Genomic DNA, 8,722 nt, shown 5'->3' on the forward strand with positions numbered 1-8,722 from the left:
GTAATTATAGTTTCAAGAGCGAGTCCAATCTTAAGACGGTCCAATATTTTAGATAAGATCATATTCACTATAAACACACACACATACACACACATACACATACACACACACATATATATATATATATACATATATATATGCATATATCATCTTATAATATAAGGCTGAATGTCTGTGTGTGGGGGGTATGTGTCTGGGTGTCTGGTCACGAATAGGCTCCTATTTTAAAAAACTGATTACATATAATGATAGAAGATGTATCTAGGATCAGGAATGGGTATGTTTGATCTGGCAAAACGGTGCTTCATAAAGATTGTGGGATCTGCGTTCGCGCCTGGCCCCCAAAGTATGGAAATAAAAAATGAAAAAAAAAGAAGTTTACAAGGGTGTTTGAGATAGATGTACATAAGAATACTTTGATAAGTATGTTTGAACTTAAATAGGGACGGTATAATAAAATTGTGGGGCCTGCGTTCGCGCCTATACTCCATGGAAATATGTCACAAACTTTAACAAAGACTTTTCATATCTATTTTCGTAAGCATACTTTGATATTTATGTTTCAGTTTGAAGAAATATGGTATAATAAAATTATGGGGTGTTCGTTCGCCCCTGACCTCCATAGAATGTAAATATGTCACAAAGTTTAACAAGGTGTTTTAAAAGGGGTGAGGGTCCACAATAACACCTTAACTTTAATCTTAATTCACGTTAGCTTTTATTTATTTTTTGAGTTGAATCATATTGTGTCGAATAAATTCACCTCATAAATTCATACGTTCTTATTAAAGTAAAAGCCAAAAAAAAAAAATGTCGGAACTTTAGACAATTCTCGACACAAATTTTGCATAACTCTGTTTTTTTCCTTCTCCACTTGCACGTGACACTCTTTCGAAAATAGATAAATAGATAAATAATAAAAAATAAGAACGTTACTTGTTATCGTGTCAAAAGAAGGAAAAAATCCTGCTCGCGTGATTACGTTACTTGTTAAAAACATTTACATAATCTTTTTATTTTTATTTATATATCTGTTTAAGCTTTTTTGTCAGTGTACTAGAAGGAAATCAGTTGATTACAACGCTTTCTGCGTGTTCTTTACATTACAATAGTACAACTTTGAATCCGACGGCGCAATACCATACACCGTTCAATACTGTAAAACTGAAACGAAGCTGTTCTGCTTGAAAAGGGCGCCATTTTCTTCTTATTCATATTTATATCGATTCTTTGCATTAAAAAACTAAAGTAATTACGTGTTTACTTTTTTAATATCCCATTTTGCTGCTTCAGATTATTTTACTAAAGTTAGTAAAGCGTCATTACCTTTCAAAACTGTTTTTGTTTCTTTGTTTTTCGATATTTCGTCAATATTATTTCGTAAGAGTGTTTAGCAGAAAAGCCAACAAACGACTACCCGAAAAAAATAAATATACAAGAAATAAATGTTACCATAGTCAATAAAAGTTCAGGTCATGTTTCTTTTTGTTTTGAAATAGTTTTTAATGCTCTTTACTTGAAATAATTTCAGCGAACGAAATTAAAACGAAATTTGAGGCGATAACTACTTAAATGAATTTATATATAAACTCCACATGCTATAATCGAATATTCCTCAAGCACAAAATAACGGAAAACATTAAAATGTGTTGATAAATATTCCTTACGTTGACGGAACTCTCTTAAATTGTTAACACAGAATGTTCAGGTGCCCCTCCTTCAAATTGAAAACGGGCTTTCCATTTCAAAGTCGCTGCCATTTTGAGTATTTTTTAAACCGGTTCGTGAATTAAAAAAAAAAATTACAAACTACATAAAAATACTAACCAATGAACTTTTTATTACCATGAAAGTAACTTTTCTTGACTACGGTAATATTTATTTCTTGTATATTTATATTATATATATATATATATATATATATATATATATATATATATATATATATATAACATTTTCTCCTTGTAAGGAAACATCATTTAGTGTGTCACTCTTGGCTACGAATGGAAACAAAGTTGATATAAAAAAATATTTTTTCGCGAAAATTCTCTTTACTTTCATCATATTTTGTTTAGGATAAAATTTTTGAGTATCAAAACCGATCTCTTTACACCCCCTTCTTTTCATAACCTATCATACTTTCATCAATCACAGTCCATTTTCTGTAGGCTGTTTTTGAACCCAGTACACGACGGGTACTTCTGCATATATATATATATATATATATATATATATATATATATATATATATATATATATATAGATATATATATATGTATGTATATATATATATATTTATATATATATATATATATACAATTAAATAAATGCAGGTTTGTCTGTGTGTGAGTTTGTTCCTTATAGACTCGGAAACGGCCGAACAGATTTTTTTTTGCATTTACAGAAATTTAGTGTATACGTCTAAGAGTGATTTTAGTGAAGTTTTGTCTCAGAATATTCCGGATAATTACTGATAATCGATATACGAAACCATTATTTTTATTTTATTTAAACTATTTTAATTCATCATCGATAAAGCCATTTTTCAATGTCGTCTCTTAGGGACAATAATAGAATAACGAGTTGTGAAAATTCTTCTCTGGGTTAGTTGATAGCGTATTTTTGTTTCTTTTTTTTCTTTTTTTTTTTTTTGCATGGCTCGATCTGTAGGTTACAAACTCCGAACGTTCATTTCCTAATCTTTTTTTTAATTATTTATTATGATTAATAAATAAACAGAAGCTCCCCTGTGAGAATTAGTCTTCATCCCGTTTAAATTGTGACTCAAGGTGACGTGATCCGTTGGCGACGAATATTTTGAAATCTTTTCGAATGTTAAAGCCGGAATGAGAATATAATAAATGGATATTTACCTCATTTTTTCGAAAGAAAACTGTTTAAAACGGAAATTAAATTCGAGATGTAGTTTTTTATTCAACATTTCTCACACCTGGAATGAAATTACGTTGTTCCGTCGTGGTTAATGTATTTCTGAATTCAAGTTGTGTCTCCCCCCCCCAAAAAAAAAATAAAGAGGTAATGATATAATACTTCTAGGAATAATTCTTAGTGATATATAAGTGGATAATAAAATTGTGGGAATATAATTGCTATACAATTGGGAACTAAAGTAAAAGAGAGTTAGGTCGTTGTAGACCAATGTTTTAAAGACACAGGAATATAAAACAGCTAAGTAAAGATAAGGAACAAAGCGATGATGGAGGAATAGGGGAAATATACGTGCTAAAATCCACATGTAAAGGGAGGCGATGAATCATAGTGAAAGGGGTTGGTTTTCGAAAATTACGATGTGACTGCTTCTATTATGGTTCGAGGTAAGTAACTAATATTCCTGCCGTAATCACACACACACACACACATATATATATATACACATATATATACACAGATATATATATATATATATATATATATATATATTTAAATAAGGGGTAGTCACCAACAATGTGTATTTTTTAACATTATTTTATTATTCCGTGTCTTGGTTTTTCATTGAGAATTATGTTTGGATCATTGTAATAATGTTTTTAAATCAGTGAAATCGTTTTTACGCGTTTCAGACGTTCTGTGAAGCGTCCTCCCCAGAAATTATTTTCAAATGTATTGGAGATGTAAAAATGGCATTTTCGTAGTTCATTTGAAGTGTTTCCAAGGGGTGGAGGCGTGTAAGTGTCTATTATTCATTGGCATGTTCAATTTTTATTACTCTTTTATTGGGCTTGTCGAGGCCGCTGACCTCGGCTGTAGTCACTCTCTGTTTCTGCTTGTGTTTTTCCTTTTCCTTTAAGGTAGTGTTTGTGTGTGTGTGTGCGTGTGTGTGTGTGTTTTCTTTTATTGGTTTGAGAATGTGTGTACTGTTTTATAGTATTTTGAGGTTATTTGCTTCCCTAGGAAGGTGACTGTGATCCAAGGTCGTTACTAATGTGTATGTGTGAGGAGGGGGGGCAGCTCTTCTGAAATAAGGGTAAGGGTGCTTTCATTCTATCTTGATATTTATTTTTTGGATTCTTGGATTTTAGTATTGTGATTTTTCGTTTCAGTCTTTTCGGGTATTCCTTATATTATGTTTGTTTAGATAGAGGGGTGTATTTAAAATATGTATAGGGGATTTTTTTAATGTTTCTATTTATTTGTCTCCCCATGTGGGTATGGCCAGACCCAGGATCGGTTCCTAGTGTGGGGAAGATTTTGTTCCCCGGAGGGGGGGCAATTGGAGGGTATATAGGTATGGGAGGGGATGATAGAAGGGATGATAGTTGTCTCAGTCATGAGGGGGTTCTCCTCCACTGACTGAGGAGGGAGCGAGGTGTTGGAACAAATATAACACTATGGTTCTAGGTGTTTCCTATTGTTGTTGGCTTCGAGGTTAAGTAGGGTTGGTATTGTTCAGTGTGTTGTATTAGAGATAGGGGTGTTATGTCTGTGTGTGGTTGTATGCGCGCACGTGTGTGTGTTTTAATGTGTCGGTTCTGATTTATGTGTGGGTGTGCATATGTATATGTATATGGATGTGCATGCGAGTGTGCTTTGCATTTCATGTTTTTGTGTGTTGATGTTGCTGAAATTTTTGGTGGCGCCTATGTAGGATTTGTTGCATGCTGTGCATCTTAGTGCATATACTACATTTCTGGAGGTGCAATTTAGATCCTTTTTTATTTTGAATGTTTGTGCTGGGTTTTTGAATGTGTATGTGTTACCTTCTATTATTATGTCACATACTCCACATCGCGGTTTGTTGCATTTTGTAACCCCTTTAGTAGTGTGTGGGCCGAGTTTTGAGGAAGTTAGGATGTGTTTTAAGTTTTGGGGTTGGCGTTTGCTTTTTATTATTTTTGTTGTTTTAAGTATGTTGTTTAGTTTGTCGTTCTGATTGAGGAGCAAAAAGGTTTTTTTTTCTTATCTGTGTGAATAGTTCTGGGTTGTTTGTGTTGTGTGTAGAGATGTATGCTAAAATTTGTTCTTTGTTGTGTTCTTTTGGGGTTCTTAGTTGGTCTATTGGAATTTTTTCCGCCAGTTCTATACCTTTCTGTATTAGTGGTAGTGGATATCCTCTTTTCCGCAGTGGTATTTGTAGTTCATTCAGTCTATATATATATAATCATATATATATATATATATATATAATCATATAATGATCATATATATATATATATATATATATATATATATTAGTATTGCACAGTATATATATATATATATATATATATATATTAGTATTGCACAGTTAAGGTTCCTAGAGGAAAACAAACTGAAGTACTCGAGTTTATCAAAGAGTGGTTAGCGAATAGGCAGAGCTTGCATACTGTATGTTTTACTATGAAATGAAAAAACTTTTTTTTTGTTGATAAAAACAAAACAACATGCAAAATAATATAATCCCAGAAGTTTTATACAAAGCAATTATACAGGAAAACGGATTAATTATAAATTATAATTGTCTGATAAAGAGTTAGTAGAGTTTGTACTATGTAACTCTAACCTGTGCATTTTAGGAGGGAAAATGGGTATTGGTTAAAAAAAGAACGTAATTAAATCAATTACACTCTCCAACCAATCAGTGACGAGATTAGAAACAAAAAATTATGAGCAAAATTGAAAAAAATATTTGCTCACCTTATCGGATGTTTATTGCCTGTGTCTCCAAGAATAAACCACGTCTAATAATCAGTTGAACTATCTTCTTCACTGGAGGAAAAAAGCGAGAAGAAATTCCATACTGAATCCCACAAGAAAACAAATTAAATTATGCTTATATATTATATAAAATCTGCCAATAAATCTGTATATAAAATATAATATATAATTATATATATATATATATATGATTATATATATATATAATTATATATATATATAATTATATATATATATATATGTATATGATTATATATATATAATTATATATATATATATATAATTATATATATATATATGTATATGATTATATATATATAATTATATATATATATATATATAATTTTCTTCCTTTGAGAAGTGTAACGTTGGTTATAGGGCAGCCAAACCAACTGTAAACATTGTCCTGCTTTTTTATTAAAACCATCTTAGAGCTCTTTTTAGTATCATCGTTGTCCCCTTAAGTGCAAATGTCTGGATCTGTTTTGCACTTGGTTCACAAGGAATATTAGTTAGCTAAGAGTTCAGGTTTTTCTACATAATCATGTAGCGCCTATAATAGCTGTTATGATTGATATCTTCTAAAATTCCAGTTTCTTTAATATCATACATGAGACTTGAGAATGGGCCAAATCTAATAATATTTAATGTTCAATCTGTAAAAAGAAATATAAATTATAGGAGCATTTTTGTAAGAGGAGGTTAAATTCTAGAGGGGGGCGAATAGTGTGTAGAAAATAAGGGGATTATGTTTAAAGGGTGTCTAGGAGAAGTATTGGGGAAGAATGTATAAGTGATGATGAATATATGCAGAGGTTATATGAGGATATTTCATTACTATTGCATATCGACATTGGTATGGATAGGATGGCTGTATCCTCTCTCCTCTTTTGATGTGAAGCATTATGCTTTGAAACACCATGGGATAAATAGTGTTACTTATCCTACATCCCTTATTTACGTATCAAACTTATGTAATAGACGAATAAATCTGTATATATTAGCATATATTTTTTTATATTGTCGCTTCTTTATTTTACTGATGCACACACACACACACACACACACACACACAAGAGGCTCCTCGTGTTTTGCTTATCTTTAAAGCAATATATATATATATATATATATATATATATATATATATATATATATTGCTTTAAAGATAATAGTCAACAAAACCCGAGGAGCCTCTTGTGTGTGTGTATATATATATATATATATATATATATATATATATATATATATATATATTGCTTTAACGAAAATTATCGACAAAACCCAAGGAGCTTCTTTCGTCAAAAGACTCATCAAGAATCGTTGAACAGTGCATTAATATAAATAAAAATATCACGTAAAAGCAGAGATTTAATGGGGTGTGCGTGTAAATTATACCGAAAGAGAGAGAGAGAGAGAGAGAGAGAGAGAGAAAGAGAGCCGGGGGTGGTAGGAATACGAATAAAATCAAATGTGTAAAATCAATTATATAAAATATATGTACTAGTGGGGGAAAAGTTCTTGGCCGAAAGGGGCTCCGCGGGTTTTGCCGGCGATTTTCTTTAAAGCAATTTATAAGTATTGTACCGATAAATACACACACAACACATCTCTCTCTCTCTCTCTCTCTCTCTCTCTCTCTCTATATATATATATATATATATATATATATATATATATATATATATATATGGTAACCCATAAAAAAACAAAAGCTAAATGGAGGCCATCTAGAACATATGCTGTAGAACGGAGAAAAAAAGGTCAAAGACTCTTGTGTTTTGATGTAATGTTTGGAATATAATAAATTAGTTATGACCAAAGTTTCATTTCATTCGGAGAAAACACTAGGAAACGGGGCCTAATTAGAGTTGAGACCCGTTTTTTTTGGGGGGGGGTCACCTCGTATATATATATAAATATGTATGTATGTATACACTGCTGATCAAAGATTTAAGACAACTTTTAAAAAATCTTGAAAAGAATACACGCTTTTTTAAGGATAGATTTTAAACTCGTTCGACAATCTAAAATGTTATGTAAACAAAAAGCTACTCTCCAAAGATTTATTTTTTAAATTTACATTTTTAATAAATGATCAAAATTATAAGACCAGAGACAAAAATTCTATTAAATTGTACAAAAAGTGTATGAAAAGTGTATGTAAATATTTAACAATCAAAGTTAATAATGGGTTCTTCTTCCACTGCTTTTGATGACTTCAAAAATTCTTTGGCGCATGCTAGAAATAAGAGTTTTCATTAAGGTGCGGAGGATTCTTCTCCAGTTTCTGAAGATGGCTTCATGAAGTTCATTTGTTGTTGAATATTGTTTCCATTTCGATAAACTTCTGTCATCCATTCCCAAACATTCACAATTGGAATCATGTCCGGTGAGCATGCAGGATGTCCCAAGAGATGGACTCCATTTTCTTGTAGAAAGATCAAGCTCCGTCTTGCAGTGTGGATTGCAGCATTATCCTGTTGGAATAACCATCAATCCCCACACAAACGATGACCCTCCATCATCAAAGATGCTTTTTGTAGGATGCTAACATAACCAGCTGCTGTCTGACGACCCTGCGCCACCTGGAGCTCCATCATCCCTCTGTAAGAAAAGGCACCCCATACCACTACGGACCCTCCACCACTATGACATGTGGAAAAAAAATTCAAAATGCATGGTTTTGTAATGCCAATATCGCTGGAAGCTATCAGGACCATCTAAGTTGAATTTTTTCTCATCAGAAAACAGGACTTTCTTCCATTTCTCAACGTCCCAGGTTTGGTATTCACGACCAAATATTAAGAGGCCCACTTTGTGACGTGAAAGCAATCGAGGAATTTGTTTACGCTTTTTATTTCCCATGCCTTTTTGTTGTAAGTGCCGTCTGATGGTTATTGGACTGCATTCAGCATTTGTAATCGCCTTAATTTGACTAGAAGAAAGTCCTCTGTCGTTCATAACAACTGGTCTGATTCTCCTACTCAATGCAGGAGGAATTTGGGTGGGGCGTACCAAAGGATTTTGCTTTTCCATAATTCTCAGTGTTCTTTAGAAAGTTGCAAAT

Source organism: Euprymna scolopes, chromosome 28, assembly GCF_053919585.1.
Source record: "Euprymna scolopes isolate OS-2025 chromosome 28, ASM5391958v1, whole genome shotgun sequence".
Taxonomy (NCBI): domain Eukaryota; kingdom Metazoa; phylum Mollusca; class Cephalopoda; order Sepiida; family Sepiolidae; genus Euprymna; species Euprymna scolopes.